At 40.5% G+C, this 21,435-nt stretch overlaps 1 protein-coding gene across 1 annotated transcript in view; it reads left to right on the forward strand.

Moving 5' to 3' along the window:
* Positions 1 to 21,435, forward strand: part of FRMD6 (FERM domain containing 6) — a 240,364-nt gene that overhangs the window by 127,349 nt on the left and 91,580 nt on the right. Inside the window, exon 2 of the mRNA XM_047767320.1 lies at positions 11,808 to 11,880. The gene's annotated coding sequence lies outside the window, so the exon portion shown is untranslated. The remainder of the gene's footprint in view (positions 1 to 11,807; positions 11,881 to 21,435) is intronic.

Raw genomic sequence — 21,435 nt, forward strand, 5'->3', positions numbered from 1 at the left:
GAGCACCTTCATCAACAAGGACTGATTGCTTCCCTCTGGTGCAGTGTTATGCCAGCCAAGGAGGCTGGTGGAGGGACTGGTCCTGAGGTGGGTGTTACACAAGCTGGAGGGAATTGCAGCATGAGAACTGCAGTCCAGGCTCGGCTTCGAAAAAAGCGAGGCAGGCAGCAGCCCAGCCCAGTTCCACCATAATCCTGTATTTCTGCTGGTGCAAGTTCTTATCAGTGGGAATTTGGACCAAAAAACAAGCAAGTCAACAACCCAGTGGGCGAAGCAAGGAGACAAGATGATCCAGCTCTAATTGCTGAATAATCTAGATGTGACTGTACCTGCTTACTATAAGTGTATATGCCATTGCATATCAAGAACTCATTTATTTCCTGCCCAGCCCTATGTGAAAATCACCTTTCATGCCTATGAAGTAAAAGGCCAGAGTGTGGGTGATGGTGGGTATGGCTCTCCCGTTTGTCATAGAAAGCTTGTCCCAGCTCATATGAATGCTGTGTGGTAGCCCCTTTATTGCCCCTGGGGATGGGCAGCCTTGCTCTTGCTAAAGCAATGACCTATTATTGAACCATTTTGCATATACACAGTGAGTCATTGTTCTGGCAGAATTCCCTGCTCCACACACATTTTTACCCACCTTTGGAATGTGGGAACATTGACCATGTATATAATAGCCTGGCAGAAAAGTGGCTCTGTCAGAGGTTTTCCTACGGAACAGCCGGAGGGGAAGCCAGGAATAGGAGAAGGGAAGGGAGGAGGACGGGTAGGGAGGGCCGGGACAGGGGATGGAGAGAGAAAGAGAATGATTGCCAAAAGGAACCAGAATTCACGCTGCCTGCAGTGATCCTCAGCACAGGAACCCTGACTGGGTAAAGCTTAATATGGCAGTGATGTGACCAACATGAATACGTACCTGTCATGTAAAAAACATCTAATTACGATGCATATATGTATATGTTTGAGAACCTGGGCATATTACCTAACCTCCATTTCCTTAAAAAAAGTAATATCACCTACCTCGCAATGTTGTTATAGGGATTAAATGAGTTAATGTAATTGGAACACTCCTGGAACATTATAAAAGAGAAATTAATGCTAATCATTGCTGTTATTATTTTTCTGTGTGTCAGGCAGCTCTGAGGACATTAACTCACCTTTCATAACTTATTTTGCTAGTATCCATGAGGATGCAGGTTCGATCCCTGGCCTCGCTGAGTGGGTTAAGGATCCGGCGTTGCCATGAGCTGTGGTGTAGGCCAGTGGCTACAGCTCTGATTCAGTCCCTAGCATGGGAATCTCTATACACCATGGGTACAGCCCTAAAAAGAAAAAAACAAAAAAAACAAAAAAGCTACTATCTGTAAGAGAGGAGGATAAAATCATCTGATTAATAGGAATGTTAATTTAGGGGAATTAGAACACTCATGTACTTTAAAATAAAACATACAGTGTATACATGAATTACAATGATCTATTTATTCACAAATAGTGAACACTTATTAAATGTCTGCATGTTTGGTATATATATAACATTTATTATATGTCTGCACTATTCATAAAGTTATTGAACATTTATTATATGTATATTAGGGCATGCATGGTGTCTGCCCTCCTAGGGCTTATGGTCTACAGGAGAAGCTAGACATTATATAAGATAGAATAACACAATATAATGTAGTATACATTATATTATAATTTTATATATTTAATATAATTTACATGATATAACATAATTATATATTATTATATACATATATTATTATATAAATATACTATCTATACAAATTTATGTATGTAAATTTACAATTGTGGTGAGAGTTTTGAAAGAAAAAAACCAGTTAAGTTTGTGCCTCACAATGGGCACTATGCTTTAGTCTGGGTACAAAATTTTCTGAGGATTGTTATTTAGTTAAGACCTGCCTGATAAGGAATGCAGTCTATGTTTGGGGCAAGGGGGTGGGGATGGAGAGGAGGAGGAAATGTTGCAAATGAGTTTACACCCCACAAGAAGGCCAAAGGCAGCTAGGCTTTAGGGAGCCAAGGGAAAAGTGGCAAGAGATCTAGACCTACATGAGGGAATTTGGAACAAGAGCACAACTTGCTCCTGTTTACTTCTCTAATAGGTCACTCCAGTTGGTGTGAGCAGAACAGATTGGAGAGAGGTAAGGGTGGAAGAAGAGAGTCCAGGTTGGAGGCGAAGAAACGATGATTGCCTGGGAAGGCTGGAGTAGATCGAGATGGGAAGCAAAATGGTCAAGGTTGAAATATATTGTGGAAATGAAATGGGCAAGACTTGGTGAATGGCTCCCAGGTTTCTAGCCTAAGATGTTGGGTAGATAGTGCATGAGGAAGACTATTGGAAGAACAGGTTTGGTGGGGAAGATGATTAGCACCTGTGATTTGTTTTCAAAATCATTTCATTGAGATGCAGATTATTTCAATCCATGGCAATCAGGAGAGAATTATTATAGTACAACTATAAGTGCTTATTTCACGAAGAACTGACAAATTTCATCTGATGCAGAAACAGATAGATGATAGATAGATAGGCAGACAGATAGATATAAAGCTCTAATATTAAAGAAATTCAAATGATCCTTGGACTCCCTATATCTAAGAACTTGAAGTAATTAGTTGTGAGTCAAAAAATATTGTCAGTCATCTGGTAGTTTAGTACCCTCTTGACTGTTATTTTGGCATTAAACTTAAGTATAAAGATTACAGCTCTGCGCACAAAACAGAAATTTCTCATGATAAAATTTCTGTACTAAAACTTCCTGGTCTTGATTATCTATGAAATGAAGAGTCTTCTTGAATTTATATTAAAAGATGAGTAGGCACAATATCTACATGAAAGCAGGGCAATATGAAGAAACCCCTTATGTTTCCATATAGGCACAGGAAGCCAGGGCTCAACAAGTGACCAGCTGATCACAGTCTCTTTCACATGCTGCTCCTGTGGATGACTGCTTATTGAATTTCACAGCTGAGCTTGGAGATACAAAGGAGGAGGAGGAGGAAGAGGAGCAGGAGAAAAGAAAGAGAGGAATGAGGCAGATAAGGTGGGAAGGGGGAAGGGAAGGGGAAGGATGGAAAGTAGGGAGAAAAGAAGGGAGGAAGGGAGGGAAAGAAGGAAGGGAAGGAGAAAGAAAAAAAGAAAGAATATCCTGACTTTCACTTCTAATGTATCTGAAACCAGTACATAAAGAAAAAAAAAAAATACCATTTGGAAGAGTAGTCATAAATATGACCAGAGAATTTCTCCCCAAATACCCCATAAAACAAACCTCTCTACCATCACCACCCTCCCTAACTTAAAGCTCCAGAGACAGATGGGGAATCACAGAATATTACAGACTCAGAGTGTAAAGGTCTATGACTAGTGGACAGTTTATGGCTGGAACCTAGGACACAGATCGGTCCAGATGTTTGGGGAGCTTCATGCTTCCCAGCAGCTGGTCCCCAGACCTACCAATATTACATCAGTGACTTTATATACATTCTGGAATATCTGAAATAGCTCATCAGCTGGATTCCATGTGTTTTCTTTAGGGATATAGCATTACTCCATGAAAACAAGTTAAAACATGAAAAGAGAGATGAAGTTGAGAAAAATTGACAAGGACTTTGCTTATGACAACTGTATTTAATTTGCCCCCAGAAGATCAGCAGCTATTTCCCCTGTAGTCAACAGTGTTACCCATGCCCTTTTCACTTTCAGGGGTGACTGGTAAACAGCTGTGTGATTGGGAAGGTTAATTCACCTTTATGAGCCCCAGGTCCCTCATTCTAAAATGAGGTGACTGAACTAAATAGTCTCCATGAGATTTCTTCCAGGTCTGTCTTTGTCTGACTTTGACCTGCCTCCCTGGGAACGCCAGGCTTGAACCCCATGGGAAATAGCTTGACTTGCTCGGTGGAGGTCATCCAAACCCGATTTCCACTCACTTTGTCCCATGACTTCTACTTTTAAGTTGGCCTGGGAACTTCTCCTCTAAAATTTACAACTGGATGAAATAAATCCATCAAGGACGGCTAATTAGCCTGAATATAGTTGCCAGCACTAACTTGTGGAGGAACTTCTGTCAGGATAAAAGGAAATGATTCTCCCCAGACCCCAGAAAAGTTCCACTGATCTGGCACACGGTTTGGGATCTGGTGCCAGGACCGAGGGTGGTGGTGGTGGTGGGCGGGCGGAGGTGGGGGGAATCAATTATTAGGTCTTTTTTCCCTGAGAAAGATATGATTCCAAAGTGGAAAGGCATAAAAGCAGCCCTGTGTCCTTATATTTAGGATGACTGATAAAGAAGGCTTTACCAGTCAGATACTTGCCTGGGCCCCAGGAAGGCAGGGCTTCTGCAGCAGCAGCTGAGAGCCATCAGCCTCACTTCAAAGGATGTCACCCTTCCAGGAAGCCTTGCCCACACCTCCAGTCTTTCTCTTGCTGGATCACTCCAGCTCCAAGCAGTGACTGTCCAGCCCCAGGACCACCTGGCAAGACAGGGTCAGACACAAACCCAGGTCACTGCCACTCCCATCAGCCTCAGTTATTTTCTAAATGCTCCCACTAACATCAGTGACACAGCTGCTGTGGGTCAATGTCTGCAATCCATGTTCCAGATACATTGTTGGTTGCAAGCTGGCACCAGCCTTAGCGATCTGGACAGTGCACCCACACTTGTCCTCAAGTTCTGACTATCCCAGAGACAGTTCCCAAATAGGAAGTAGTAAATTCAGGAAGAGGCAGGATCTGGGCCAGCTCACTTGCCAGGGTTTGCTGATAGAATCAACTTTGTTTGCTGCAATGGGGCTTTCACATCGCCACATTCCAGTGCTGTAGTATAATTACTTTAAACACAGAGTGGCATCTAACCACGCCACTGTTTATGTGCCCAAGTCAGCACTCAGAAGAAACCTTTTGATGTTAGCTCGACATTGCACGTGACTTTGGCAGGAAAAATAAGCTTGGTTGTTTTAACTTGACGCCTGACTCAAAGCCTCTGAAGTGATGTGTTGGATCTGGTAGACTGCCCCCATGGAGCTGTGTAGTTGTCCTCACTGGCCCAGCATGCAGACCAGCTTCACACAGGGGCAGAGCTTTTCTGTATGGCTTTCCTGCTTATCTTTCTCTAGCAGTGATGAACCAATACAGTGTGACCCACCAAGGCCCAGGTGTTGCCTGGATAACACTTCCTCAGCCCCACAAGCACATTCAGATTCAAGGCTTCACCCAGAGGACGGGTACCCAGTTGATCTTTTTAACTAGGCTGAATGTCTTGCTGCTCCACCCTGTAGGTTGTTTTAGAAGATGGGTGGATCTTCACAAAAGCATAACTGAGAGGACTAAAGCTACTGGATTAGACGGTATTACTTCCAGATTCTTGGATGTCTAATTGAAAGAGGCCTTACACACCTTTGACAAATTTTTTTCTTAAAGTCTTAATTTATGGAATACTAAAACAATGACTTTTAACAAGATGGAAAAACACACAACAGGATCCTTCCTTGCAATCTACAATAAGTAGGTCAATGTGATTACCCCCACTTAAAAATCAGGAATCAGAGAGTCTACCAGCCCTACATGGGGCAGAAAGGCAATGAAGATGCACAGGTTAGAATTGAAAGCCTCCCACTTGGGACCAGCTTGTGTGGTTGCAGAGGTGTCCAACATAAATAGGATGACCATACAGTCTATCAGGCAAACTTGGGCCAGTGTTTTTTAGAATGAAAAAGAAATTATTAAATTTTAAACATGGACCCATATCTTATACCACTTGTAAAAAATAACTTTAAGTGGATTAAGAACTTAAACGTAAGACCTGAAAGCATGAAACTTTAAGAAGAAAACATAGGAACAAAGCTCCTTGACATGGGTCTTGGTAATCATTTTTTGGATTTAACGCCTGAAGTACAAGAAACAAAATAAAAAATAAATAAGTGGGACTACACCAAATTAAAAAGCTTCTGCATCATCGGAGTTTCCATTGTGGCTCAGAAGAAACAAGTCTGACTGGCATCCATGAGGATGCAGGTTCTATCCCTGGCCTTGCTCAGTGGGTTAAGGATCTGGCATTGCTATGAGATATGGTGTAAGGCAGAATGTACAGATCCGATTCAACCCCTAGCCTGGGTACCACCAAGTGCCACAGGTGAGGCTCTAAAAAAAAAAAAAAAAAAAAAAGCTCCTGCAACATCAAAACTCCTGCAACAAAATGAAAAGACAACCTAAGAAATAGGAAAAATACTGCAAACCATATATCTAATAAGGGGTTAATATCCAAAACACATAAAGAGCTCATACAACTCAATTGTAAAACTGTAAATAACCCAATTTAAAAATGGGCAAAAGACCTGGATAAATATTTCTCCAAAGATGAAAAGCCATCAGGTGCATGAAAATATGCTCAGCATCACTAGTTATCAAGGTAATGAAAATTAAAACCCCAATGAGATATCACCTCATACCTGTCAGAAGGACCATCATGAAAAAGACAAGCCATAACGAGTGCTGGTGTGGATGTGGAGAAAAGAAAACCCTTGTGCATTTTTGGTGCTCAGTGTAAATTTGTGCAACCACTATGGAAAACAGCATGGAGGATCCTCAAAAGCTTAAAAATAGAACTACCATATATCATTCAGCAATTCCTTTTCTGGGAAGTAACAAAAAACAAAAACACTAACTCAAAAAGATATCTGTACCCTCATGTTCATAGTAGCATTTTTTTCAATAGCCAACTCATGGGAACAACCTAAGTGTCCATTAATAGGTGAGTGGATAATGAACCTGTGATATATATATGATGGGATATTATTCAGCTATAAAAATTGAAGAAATCCTAGCATTTGCAACAACATGGAAAGACCTTGAAGGCATTATGTTAAGTGAAATAAGTTATATGGAGAAAGACAAATACTTTATGAGCTCACTTATATTTGGAGAAAACAACAATAACAACAACACATTAAACTCATAGAGTTGTGACTAGTTCAGTAGGTTAAGGACACGATATAGTTTCTGTGAGGATGCAGATTTGATCCCTGGCCTTGCTCAGTGGATTAAAGATCTGGCCTTGAGGCAAGCTGCTGTGTAGGTCACAGATGCAGCTCAGATCCAGCATGGCTGTGACTATGGCATAGGCTTCAGCTGCAGCTCTGATTCAACCCCTAGCCTGGGAACTTCCATATGTGGCAGGTGCAGCCTTCAAAAGAAAAATGAAACAAAACAAAAAGAAACTCATAATAAAAGAGATTAGATTTGTGGTTACTAGAAGTGAAGGGTTGGAGGAGGAGGAATTGGAGGAAGGTGGTCAAAGTATACAAAGTTCCACTTATAAAATAAATAAATACTAAGAATATAATGTACCACATAATGACTATAGCTAACACTGGGGTGTGTTAAATGGAAAAGGTGTTATGAGAAGATCCTAAGAGTTCATATCCCAAAGAGAATTTTTTTCCCTTTATTCTTTTCTTCCTTCTTTTCATAGTAGCTAAATGAGAAGATGGATGTTAGCTGAATCTGCTGTGGTAACCATTTCACAATATATGTAAATCAAACCATTATGCTGTACACCTTAAACTTATATAGTGATTTGTGTCAATTATTTCTCAATAAAACTGGACAAAATGTAAACAAGAATAACAGGCATAACCTGGGACTCTCTGGCAAACCAGGATGTACATTCAAGTCCTTCTTCGGCAGCATTTATCGGTGGTACCACACCTGGATGAACTATGAATCCAGTGAAGCATAAGCTTTGTGTCTCTCACTTGCTCCGATCCCCATGAATGCTGGGAGGGAGACCAGGCTTGTAAAGTGTTGTAGGTACAAAGGAAAACCAGATTGCAATCAGAAAACATCTCTATGTAAGCAACCCTGGTAACTCCTCTAAAGATATTTTACGAAAAGTCCCAAATCTCTAAGGCTTTGGTTACCTGTGGTGATTTCTTTTCTAAATACTTATTCATTTTTGGAGTTCCCGTCGTGGCTCAGTAGTTAACGAATCCAACTAGGAACCATGAGGTTGCGGGTTCGATTTCTGCCTTTGCTCAGTGGGTTGACGATCTGGCGTTGCCGTGAGCTGTGGTGTAGGTTGCAGACGCGGCTTGGATCCTGTGTTGCTGTGGCTCTGGCGTAGGCTGGCAGCCACAGCTCCGATTAGACCCCTAGCCTGGGAACCTCCATATGCCGCTGGAGCGGCTCAAGAAATGGCAAAAAGACAATAAATAAATAAATAAATAAATAAATAAACAAACAAATAAATATTCATTTTTGTATTTGATTTTGCAGACTTAATTTTTTTCTTGAAGCGTGTCCCCCTTTCTACCCATTCACCCCCACCCAAGTTGTCTAAGCCTCAGGCTCCATACCTTGTGCTATGGGCACCTGTTTAGGTGGGGCAGTCTGGGGAGAGCAATGGGGATCAGCAGCATCCCACAGGGTGCAAATAGGCTGATTCTTTTCCTCACCATATGTATACCAATGAAAATAGGACAAAATGGTCTCTAAGGGCAGCTCAAGAGAAGAAAATCAATCTCCTAGCTGGAGCGGAGGGTCATAGATTTAAGAAAAGAGGTAGCTGCAGTCCTGACCCCAGTCCTTAGTTATAGGAAGAAATACAGAAGAAAATGGTTTCTTGTATGTTTGTGAGCTTCAGGTCCTTTTATAATCCCCACTCGTAGTTATTTCCTGCCCTAGATGAGAGTCAGTCCCTGACCCCACTTGTGCCGCTGCCCAACCCCCAACTCATACAAGCTCTACTCCTGTTCCTGGATATTTGGCACTATTTACAGAACCCTGAAGACTCATCCAAAACCAAGCTTTCAGAGTCCTTCAACTGAATTTTTTCTTTGCACTGACTCGTGGTGTATCTTTGTCATTTGTCATGAGATCCTGGGTTTTCTTGGATGTGAGATGGAAATAAGTAATGCCGCCAGGTCCTTGAAAAAGAATAGGAAATCAGATTTTTAAACCAGCTGATCTTTACGTGTTAAAGCAACACCGTAGGTGTATGGAATATGAGGAAAGACGAGGTGATTATTAAAACAACACAAAAATGGTCTTGGTGGATACTTGGTCATACTTCAATAAGTGAAATGAGATAAACTTGTTTTTATCACCAACTGGATACACTGCAGAATCTTTGCTTCAAGGAGTTAGGCATTTTAAACCATTCTGCCCTCTTATTTCCCGAGTGCCAATCAAGGCAATGTCCTTTTAAATGTGTTTCTGAATTCCACAGATCCAAACATTCAACTACATTATATTATGAAAACTAGAGGCTGGCTGACAACTCTGAAAGCTATAATCCTTCAAATCCCTCAGCTCTCTTCCCGCTCTGTCACTTTCATATTTTTGCAAAGGTCATGCACATTTTCTCATGCCTCTGGACATGCTGTTTCTCCAGTTAGAATGCCTCTTTACACCTTCTCCTCCTGGACCACTCCTCCTTATCCTTCAAATTTTTCCCAGCTATCACAATTTCCTGGAAAATTTCCTGAGTATTGCTGCCCTCCGTCCATCAGCATTAGTGCCTCATTCCTGATCACATCATAGGACTCTACCCTATATTTATCATCTGCCTCCTCCACCAGACGAGGAGCAAACAGAGTGTAAGGACTGTGTTTACTACAGCTGTGGTACACAGTCAACGAATGTTGAATAAATGAACAAATGAATGAAAGCAAGAAGGTGTTGTAACTCACTTATAAGGCATTAACAAGGGTTTAGTGGCTCTGGAAATAGATTCAAAGAATTTCTTGGAAATCTTATTCTGATGTTTCCTGACTCAGAAGCTGTAGCCCTTATTGGGACTGCCCTACAGTCAATATTATTCACAAATTCGAATAAAAGAAAATGTCAAGGGTCTGGGAGACTCTGAGTGATATATAAAAGAGTAAATTGGATTCTGATTCCTGGCTTTCAATGTTGCTGCCCTCCTAAAAGCAAGATGGGTTTGTAGGGTGTGCATGGATATAATATCCCATGATGGAATGTATGGAACAATGGGGTCTCTCCCATTGCTCTTTTTAAAACAGCCTCTGTGAAGCACTGCTTGGCTAGTGGATGTAAGCAGAGTCTGAAGCTGCTTTAGTCCAATCCCAAGAGCCCAGAGGGATATTTTTCTAAACTGCCCTTCTGAACCACAGCAGTGAGATACCTAAATATCAGCACCAACTATTTTATGCTCAGCAAGTTAGTAAAATGATTTTTTTTTTCTGTGCAAATTAGAGCCAAGGGAGCTTGGGAAAACTTGTTTGGAAGGCCAACATGCTTTGTTAAAGCTCACTAACAGAATTGCTTGCCCCAATCTTGCACAAATTACAAATTGTGTAATTAAACACACTGGAAAGTTTTCAAGTTGTCCAGGTAGCAGGGTAATGGTAATGACAATAATTACATTGTATCTGGAAACCATGCTTGAAAACTGTAAAGACAGGTAATGCTCTTTGTCTTGTTAACATTGAAGATGTCAACACTGTTATAACATTAAAACCACATCATTTACTGCCCACCCTGTCTCTAGCATAGCATGAGCTGTGAAATAGCACCGAAATGCAGGAGTGAAGCAGGGCAGTCCAGGGCACTTTCATTACCAAAATCAGTATTTTGAAAACTTGGTATCATACTTCCAACAATCTGCATGTTTAAAATGGGATGAGTGTGTGTGTATGTGTGTGTGTTGGGAGAGGTGGTTATATTTGTTTTCCCATTTAGCAGAAACAAATTCAGAAGAGGTTCAACCATTTCAACTGTTACATTTTCAGAGAAGAAATGACTGAAACTGAAAACAGAACCCAGAAATTCTGATTTCTAAACTCATATTTGTCCCATGACTCTTCTGGGATTTCCCCTTAATTTTTTTCCTGAATAATAGCAAAAAAAAAAAAAAAATAGACATATTTCTATCCATGACAGGATGCAGTCCCTGCATAACAGGTGGCCCAGATTGAAAGTAACTTCTTGGGTATCATGATGAGCTGTCATGGGGTAAATCACTTGATTGTGTGAATCCTTTTGCTCCCCAGCACAAACCACATCACACCAACCAGGTAGGGGGGTCCTCACTGTCCTTGGATTCAACACGCTCATTCCCAGTTCCAGAGATGCCCTTCCCTGTCTTCTCTGCTTCTCCAAACCATGACTTCTGTCTGACTCACCAAGGCCTCATTGCATTTGTGGAGGCTACCCGCATTCTCATCAGCTCTAACCAGGCCCTTCTCTAAATTCCTCTAGCACTTACTGTCTGAATCACTCTTCTTAGAACTTCATTCTATTCTCCTTTTCTCTTTACTGAACTATGAGCTCCTGAAGAGCAAGGTGCTTGTTTCACTTTGGAGAACTGTCATTTCCTGTGCTCATATTATGCATTAAATAGGCAATTTAGGAGCTCCTGCTGTAGCACAACGGGATTGGCAGTCTTGGGAGTGCTGGGATGTGAGTTCAATCCCTGGCCCAGCTCAGTGGATTAATGATCTGGCATTAGGTCACAACCGTGGCTCAGATCTGATCCCTGTCCCAGGAGCTCCATATGCTGGCAGGCAGCCGAAACATACCAAAGGAACATTTTAAAGGAATTTAAGATATGATGATTTATCTTTAGTCAAATGACTAGTTTTAATTACTTAAAATATATGCATATATCTAATGTGACAATGTTCTTGATTCATAATTTCCTCTGTGTATTTCTCAGTGGAATGGATGCCAAAAGCTTTGCATTAAATGTAACTGAAACAGAATTGCTGCTTAATTAGCTCGGATGACCTGGTAACTTGAACATAAATGGTCCTTTTATTTTTAGCCACTCCAGTAGTCTGGCAAATGAAGAGTCTGAAATGTTCTGGCTTTCTGGAGAACTTGTAGCTAAAATTCAGGTGAGTACTCTGTAAAAGAAGAGAGTCCTATTCAAGAGTGTCTTCTATCTTGGCAAATGATCTGTAAAGCACTGAAGAGGAGACCCATGTGACTCAAGGATAGAAATCTACAAAGAGCTGACTTGATGCCTGTTCCTGAGTGAGTCATATGCCCTTGTCCCCTTTGTGGCTTCTCTATTTGTAAAAATGAGTGTAATGGTTTTTATAAGATATGATCATGGGGTCTACTTAGATGTATAGTACAGTGAGGACAGTGGCTTTGGAGTCAGAAAGACCTGGACTTGAGTCCTGTTTGTACTACTTACCAACTGCCAGTTTGAGTGGAGAATCTCTACGTATCTTTACTTTCTTCATTTGTAAAATTGGGGTACTTATTATTCCTATCTCATAGGGTCATTGTGAAGATTAAATAAGGTGACTGGAATGTCACAATAACTCAATAATTATTAGCTATTATTTGTAAAGTACTCTAAGCTTCTTATAGAAAAAAACATGTAATATAAAATCTAAATTGTTCAACTGGCAGATTGGTTTGGGAGGGGGCTTTCAGTTTTAAGGAGATTTTAAATAGGCTTCCACTTTAAATAAGCACTGTATGCCAAATTATCTGATGTTTTGTGTGTGAAATTCACACAATTTATGATTATTTTTTATATGCCTATAGAAATACAACCATCAGTATTAGGAGTGTGTCACATTTACCTACATTTATGGTAACATTGCTCCCTCTCTTGTGATAATTTTCCTATGAAATACTGGGACTGTATGAAGTAAAAGGGAGAATTTTAAATTAGCAAGTCCTAAATTAGTCAAACATCACTATGCTTTGAGATTCTCACCCACGTTCATTATCTTCAATAATGTAAATTGCAAATTAATAATCTTAGCTTCTTAGGTATATGTTTGTGAATGAGACCTAGAAAGAAGCTTTATAAGTAACTGAAAATTAATGATTGAAGGATAGGGTTTTCCTTGGTTTGAACTGTTACATTCGGGGGGTTAAGACATTTCGGAAGGTCTGGCCAGATAGGATACCCTGGTGCAAAGATGACTGAGAAGCACAGCCCAGAGGAAGTTGGAAATCAAGAAAAACAGGAGTGGGAGAGGGCGGGGCAGGCAGAGACGGCTGGCCAGGACAGGAAATAGAAGGACAAGCATATTGGGTGCTGGTTTGTAAAAGCTCAGACCATGTAGGTGTGTGCTCCATTTCCATTCCTGACGTTGATGCACAGTAGCTCCAGTCTGCTCACTTGCTCTCTGTGCTCTCTTTTCTGTGGTTGATGTCACCCAGTCCTGGTTCCCTCCCCCTCTCATGGCTCCATGCCTCACCCAGTCGGAAAGTTGGAGCATGAGGGTTATTTACCATCAGAGTCAGAGAATGCATCTTTGAGCTGAAAGACAGATGTGTGCCTATTTCCAGGAATACACCCTGATTACCATATTCTTCACAATCTCTGAATGCCACTTTTGATAAGGAGATCATCTCCTGAATTGCATAAAAATAACCATTCTTTTTAAACAGCTTTATTGAAGTGCTATTGACAAATCATAAAATCTATTTTAAATGTACAATTTAAGGACTTTTTAATAAATTCATAGAGTTGTATAATTATCACCACAATCCAATTTGAGAACATTTCCAACATCCCCCAAAGATCCCATATTTCTGTTTTCCATTAATCCTCACTCCTACCCCAACACCAGATGACCACCAGCATGCTTTCTGTCTCTATAAATTTGCCTTTCTAGACATGTACATGAAATCATCCACTGTATCTTTTGCATCTTTCACTTGGCATAATGTTTTTGATGTCACCCTTGTTTGCAGCATGCATCAGTAGTTTGTTCCTTTTTACTGCTGAATAGTATTCCAATGTCCATGCACAACTGATAGGTGTTTGAATTATTTCCAATCTTTTGCTATTATGAACATTCACATACATGTCTTTGTGTGAATGCGTGTTTCCATTTCTCTTTGGTAGATTCCTAAGAGCAAAAGTGCTGGATGAGGGAGTTCCCGTTGTGGCTTAACAGTAACAAATCTGACTAGTATCCATGAGGACTTGGGTTTGATACCTGGCCACACTCAGTGGGATAAGGATCTGGTGTTGCCATGAGCTATAGTGAAGGTCACAGGCACAGCTCAGATCTGGTGTTGCTATGGCTGTGGCATAGGCCAGCAGCTATAGTTCCAATTTAACCCCTAGCCTGGGAACTTCTGTATGTTGTGGATGCAGACCTAAAAAAAAAAAAAAAGTGCTGGGTGAGATGGTAGTTTTAACTTCTTAAGAAACTGAAATTTTTTCCAAAGTGAACAACTGTATTTTACATTTTCACCAGCAACATATAAGAGGGTTCCAGTTTCTCCACATCCTTGTTAACACTTCTATTGTCTGTCTTTTAAATTACACCCATTCAGTAGGATCTTAAACATCCTAAAATGACCAGAGGTCACTTGTCAACTCAAAAGAGGCCTTTGTTGTCTGTACAAGCAGAAAAGGAGAGCTTGTTAGCTATTTCTTGTTTGGTCAATTAGAATAAGTTCACACACACACACACACACACACACACACCCTTCTAGCACTTGATGTGAGCAATGGTAGAGGCTTGGTGCTGTCGTCTCTCTCCAGCCAGCATACAGCTGCTTCTTCTGTACACCACCTCCTCCACTGCAGTAAATTGAACAAATTCAAGAAAGACTTTTTTTTTTTTTTTTTGCTTTTCAGGGCTGCACCTGTGGCATATGGAGGTTCCCATGGTAGGGGTTGAATTGGAGCTGCAGCTGCCAGCCTATGCCCTAGCCACAGCAGCACTAGATCCTTAACCCATTGAGCCTGGAATCTAAGCCATTTCCTCAAAGATACTAGTCGGGTTCGTAAGCTGCTGAGCCACAGTGGGAACTCCCATTAATTCTTGATTTTCTTCCCCAAATGATGGGATTGGGTGATCAGTAATGCAGGCAGAAGGAAAGAGGAGAAATCAGAGAACCGAACATCTGTCAACTGCCCACACACTACATATGAGATAAGCATTTTCATTTTTTTCGTATTATGAAATTCTGTAATCCTTGAGATAATTCAATAATCAGCTTTTCATAGGTGAAGAAGAGAGGTTAGGCAAATTGCATAAGGTCACACAGTAAGTGAAGCTGGGATTCAAGCCTAGGTCACCTAGTTCTGAGCCAGTTTTATTTCTCTGTGCCAGCTGAGAAGAAATAAACAGGGGAGGAAAATTCTAAGAAACAGGGAGAAAAAGGTTCATGTAAATGTTAACTAGTGAGAAAATATAACAATGAGATTTACGATGGTCAATTATTATACCTAAATTACACAGTCAACAAGTAGCATGTGTTTTGGGGCTTCTATTATTTCCATAGTTGGGTACCTATTTGTACACGAAGTTCATACCCTGGGGATTAGGAAGCAAACTCAAAGCCTCAGGGGGAATGGGGAGCCTTGGTATTCCTGCTTATTTGATTTTCTCCCTGCTGAGAAAAGATTGTTCACTCTGAGCTCTTGCCCAGATAGTACAGAGAAAATCCACAGAGACATTTTTACCACCCAGGGTGAGAAACTGAGAAGTTCCAGAATTAAACTGGTACATTTTTTTGAGTAATAGTTCTGCTTGCCTCCAGTAAGCAGGATCTTTGCTGATGTCATTGCCACCCACCACCACCTGGCATCCTGGCATGGTTGCGGTCATAGCAGTAGGTAAATGAGCATTTAGAGGAGGTTACAGAATTGTACTTGGAGGAACTGTCTCAAAGAAACGTGTTTACAGACCTCACAGTACAGACCTCCTTCATCTCTGTCCTGAAGAATATTTGATGTATGTGTCTCTTACTCCACTTTTTCCATAAATGTTTATGTATATGGTTGTCATGAAAGAAAAAGTAGTAACTCATCTTCAGGATTCAAGGGAAATGGCACAGCCTCCCCTTAGAGCTTCTTTCTCTCAGAGCATCAAGTCTAGGGCTGTTCATACTTAGCTTAGGAAGTGGTAAGAGGGACGGGGGCAAGAGATGAGAACACAAGTAACATTCTTCTCAATTACTTTTTCTCAACAGCCAATACAAACCCCAGTTATTTGGGAATTTTTTGGATTTTCACCAATTAAGTCTTCAAATTTTAGGGCTTTAAATTAAATCCTGACTCTGGCAGCAAGTGGTTACTCAGCTCATATTATGTACTTAATAGCTCTTATCTCTGAATGGAAATAAAAATGCCAGTTTACACCACAGGATCTCAGGGTGAGGGGAAAAAACTAGCAAAAGCGATGACAAGGTACTTTGCCAGAATAAATGTTTATTTGTGTACCTAATGAAAGCAGTGATAATAGCAGCATAGATCAATGCACATCCTTAACGACATTCCAAAAGATGATAACAGGTGATCTGTGATGGGAGGAAGAAAAAAAAAACCCAACTCCATAATTAAATATGTTTGGGAAACACAAAGTTGAAATTTGTGCAACACCAAAAAGACATTAATATATTAAATGTGTTTATCAGCCTCCAAGAGAGGGATGCTATAAGAGGATTTTCTGAGCTGCCTGAAGAGAAAAACTTTTAGGAGTTCCCCTTGTGGCTCAGTGGTAACAAATCTAACTAGGATCCATGAGGATGCAGGTTTGATCCCTAGCCTCTCTCAGTGGGTTAAGGATCCAGCGTTGCCATGAGCTGTGGTGTAGGTTGCAGATGCAGCTCAGGTCTGGTGTTACTGTGGCTATGGCATAGGCTGGCAGCTGTAGCTCCAATTGGACCCTTAGCCTGGGAACTTCCATATGCTGCAGGTGCGGCCCTGAAAAGACCAAAAAATAAAAAAATTAAAAATAAAAGAGAGAGAGAGAGAGAGAAAACTTTTAATCATAGGAACATTTTGCAAAACATTGTGGGGAAAGATGACAGAAAACTTGCAGTTTCTTAGGAGTATATTTTCTTGTCGCAGCCAGAGTTCACATATCTAGGCAACTCTTTCAATTTCACCCCACTTCTGTCTGATATCTCCAATAAGGAGCCACATTGGCATATCCATAGAACCTGGACAGATATTGAAAGAGTCGTTCCTGCTGGGTTCGGTGGGTTAAGAGGCCAACTGCAGCAGCTCAGGTCATTGCAGAGGTGCAGGTTCAATCCCTGGCCCAGGACAGTGGGTTAAAGGATCTGGCCTTGCCACAGCTGTGGCATAGGTCCCAGCTATGGCTCAGATTCAATTCCTGGCCCAGGAACTTCCATATGCTGTGCTGTGGCCATAAAAATTAAATAAAAAATAAATAAATAAAAGATATTGAAAGAGAAATGGTACCTGTGACCCTGTCTAAATCTGAATTATGTTCTAAGAACCCAGAGAGCCAGCCTGATTGAGGTACTGATTAATGGTGGTTTCATGTGAAAGGGGAATTCTTCATTTAAAAACAAAACTAAAAAATAAACAAAGCCCGGCTTGTGTAATAACTACATGCAGTGCATGGAGCTTGTTTGGACCTGGATTCCAACAAGCCAACTTATTACCTAAGAAGATATTCTGGGATTAAGTGGAAAGTTTTGAAGGCCAAGGAATTATTATTAATTGTGTTAGGTGTGATCATGGTAACTGGTTATCTAAGACATACCCTCAGGTGTTTAATGTGAAATATCATTCTGTTTAAGATTTTCTTTTAAATACTTCAAAAAACAGAGCAAATATGGCAAAATAATAACTGTTCAATCTGAGTAATAAATACATAGGTTTTTTTAACAATATTTTTCTCTAGGTTTGATTTTTTTGATGATGAAAAGTTGGGAGTTTTTTTAATGCAGATTTATTAGTACTAGATCTCTAAAAGCGCACTCTCTGGAGATGGACCTGAAAGTCTGCTGCTGTTTACCTCCTCTTCTCACTCACTCTCCTCTTCAGTCATATGACATATCATAGGTTTTCAGTTGGGAAAGCTGAGATCCTAGCTTGCTCTGGACTATTACAGCCTTTTGTACCTTTCTGTGTCACAGCCAGGTACTTGGTTTTTTAAAGAGCTTACAAAGAAGTGATATGGGTATATGAGGTAGTTTTAATACAGGAGAAAGTCTTTTGCCCAAATATGCAGCCTGCAGAAGCGAACAATAAGTTCAACCATCTCATTAAACAACTGAGTTTAACATGACTTGTTTCCACTGATTAGTTTTGATGCTTACTGGTTGTAATACAGACACAACAATGCGGGTTGATCCCCGGCCTCGCTCAATGGGTTAAGGATCCAGCGCTGCCGTGACCGTGGTGTAGGCTGGCAGCTGTAGATCCAATTAAACCCCTCGCCTGGGAACTTACATATGCCGTGGGTGCAGCCCAAACATAAATAAATAACCCTAAGCAATTCCTAACATGTGTACTTTAACATGTACTTTAAAGAGCCTTAGAGAGAATGGCCACCATGAGTGATTAGCATAATAAAGATGTATCACACTTCACATACTAAATCACTGTCAACCTCAGAAGTGACATTTTTGATATATCTTTTAAAAGAACATAATGATGAATACGTAACCTCAGTGCATGCAGAATCCAGGCTATTTCTCCATATCATCTGTACTTTTAAAAAACCATATCATTGTACTCTCTAAATGTTATGGCAGAAGGTTTACAGAACACGCTTGAGCACCATGCTGTGGTGCATATGGTCTGCAGAAAGTGAATCACCAGCATGATTAGCTACATCCTAAGCTATAACACCCATTAAATATGGATCTGTGAGCTGTTACCATTTTTCTGAAATACATTGATATGGACTCATAGCAATGTTTTAAATGCTTGTCTGTTCCCATCTGAAATCATGTGGCATGCCACAAATTGTACACCTTAGGAAACATCAACCTAATTTAAGAGCAGCAAGATTATATCGGATCCTTTGCTAATAAGAAAGAAAGGAAAAAATTATTCCTGAAGGGGAAGAAGTGTGCTGTATGATATTTGTGTGACCTGTATCTACCTCGGTGCCTAAAACCTAATAGGCATGCAGTACAATCTGTTTGAGTAAATGAATGAATGCTTATCATGTCTCTAAATTATCTCTAACCCCTATTCTCAAAACCAATTATGTGTCAAGGTAAAGGCTTTAATCAGAGCTCTTAGCCCATGAAAATTAAATTGCTGAGCCTGGCCCCTTTGTTGGAAAGGTAAAACTCATGAAATTCAAGTACTCTTGGGAAATCCAAACACATTTTCATTAACCAATGTATGTAATGGGGCAAAAATAAATTTAGATAAATTTATTGAAATACATGGATATTAGCTTTTGACATTTCCTAAAACCCTGGAAAAGCCAATGGAAAATTCTTTCTCACGGATTTGGAGGCAGCTTGGTGTAAATAAAAGAATGCAGACCGAAAGCCCGGGCTCAAATACTTTCTCTGCTACTGGTTAGCTATGTATAACGAACCTGACTAGTGCCCATGAGGATGCGGGTTCAATCTCTGGCCCAGATCTGTGGCTCTGGCCGGCAGCTGTGGCTTCAATTCAACCCCTGGCCTGGGAACTTCCATATGCATCGAGTGTGGCCCTAAAAAGACAAAAAAAAAAAAAAAGAAGAAGAAGAAGAAGAAGAAAAGGTGAGATTAAACTCTCTTTAAGTTTCCTTCCAGCTCTAAAATTCTATTTTCCGATTCTCCTCATCTCAGAGACTCCTAGGCAGTGTTGGGTATGAAGCTTCAGGTCTTTTCCAGGACTAAGAAGGCGGAGCCTGGCATGGTCCAGTGTGTGGACCCAGAGCCATTCTGATGACATGAGCCCAGGTACTAGCAAACACAATCATTGGCATATAAGTAAAGGTTCTTGGTTGTTCAATTTTCAAACAAGTATATTTAGAAAACAATTGAAATAGTCTCATTTCCTTTAATAATTTAAGTAAAATTTATTACAAGACAGCATATTTAGCTGTTAAGTTCTCTGCAGTCTGTTTGTGCAAACCCTGGCTTTAGAACTCAGACAAGGAGAGATGTGCTAACTAATCTTATTGCAGTAATCATTTCACAATACATATTTGTAGCAAATCATCACACTGTACTCCTTAAACTTACAGCATAGTATAGGTTAATTATATCTCAAAGCTGGGGGGAAAAAATCTTAGGACAAGAGACTTCTCCATGACTCAATTACCTCATCTTTTTTATTATAAAAAGGGGGAAAATTGCTATCAACTTCACTGGTTTGTGAGAGGCATAAGCTCAAATAAGAAAAACTTGCAAAGCACTTAGAGTGCCTGACATATAGTAATCACTCATTAAAGTAGCCACAATTGGTCTTTTCCAAATATCCTTTATCTAGGAAATAACTTTCTTTTTTCCCTGCTAAAGAATACAATGGAAGAGTTCATGCGGTATGTTCCTACCCCTTACTCTGACCTGTTCACACTCACTTCTGCAGAAGTGAGGGAAGAATGTGGGGATCATTGCCTGATTGTCCCTGTCCACTCCTACCCTAGGGTTCTATTCCATTCTGCAACCAACTAAATTGCTTCAGTCAAGTCATCAAATTTGCCCAAAGCTGACTATTTTCTATCTGGTTATGTGCTATTGACCCATTTCAGGCAGCTCTAGAGAAGTTGCCATGTGAAGTGCTGACTTGTGTTGAAAATATGGTTCAGGAAGTCCCTGTCCTTTTTTTTTTTTTTTTTGGTTTTGGTTTTGGTTTTGATTTTGCTTTTTAGGACCACAGGTGTGGCCTATGGAAGCTCCCAGGCTAGGGGTCAAATCGAAGCTGCAGCTGCTGGCCTATGCCACAGCCACAGCAACACAGGATCCAAGCCGTGTCTTCGACCTATACCATAGCTCACCGCAATGCTGGATCCTTAACCCACTGAGCGAGGCCAGGGATCGAACCTGCAACCTCATGGATACTACTTGGGTTTATTACCACAGAGCCACAACAGGACCTCCCTCCCTATCCTGTTTTTGTGAGGCCCAAGAGATCATGCCTGTGGTTTAAACACTGCAAAAGGCTGTTCAAATGACATTTATTATTCATAAGGTCCAATTTTAAGATAAAATCTAAAGGGAAAAGGCCAGAATGAGGGATGTGAGCTCTGGAAGTTCTCTTGTTATTACAAGGCACAGTGCTCATTTCCTGTGGGTCAAGGGGTGGTTGTTTCTATGTCCTGATTCCGTGGCACTAAGAAAAGGATGACCTGAGAGGAAAAGGGGGGATACCCTGCTCCCCAAAAGGGCTGAGGAAGAAGAGACCAACTGAGGCAGCTGGAGGGAAAAAGAGGCTAGATTCATTTTGAACTATTTCCTCACATTCATAAACATTTTAAGTAAACAGTGATGGCATTTTACATTTAAGAGATAAATGTTTGTTTTTCTTTAAAATAACTGGCAGGAAATTTGCATGAATATGCTCCTATTTAAGGGAAGGAATAAACATTTGAAATAACAGCCATTAAATCAAAATCCTTTAAAAAGTGATTTTACTCTATAATTGATGTGTCCCCATTTAGTATGTAAATGAACGATGTTAAATGGATGTGTCATTCCTTTATTTTAGAAACACATTTTTGCAATTTTTTTGGGGGGGTGGGGGGCAAAGC

Source organism: Phacochoerus africanus, chromosome 2 (genome assembly GCF_016906955.1).
Source record: "Phacochoerus africanus isolate WHEZ1 chromosome 2, ROS_Pafr_v1, whole genome shotgun sequence".
Lineage (NCBI taxonomy): Eukaryota > Metazoa > Chordata > Mammalia > Artiodactyla > Suidae > Phacochoerus > Phacochoerus africanus.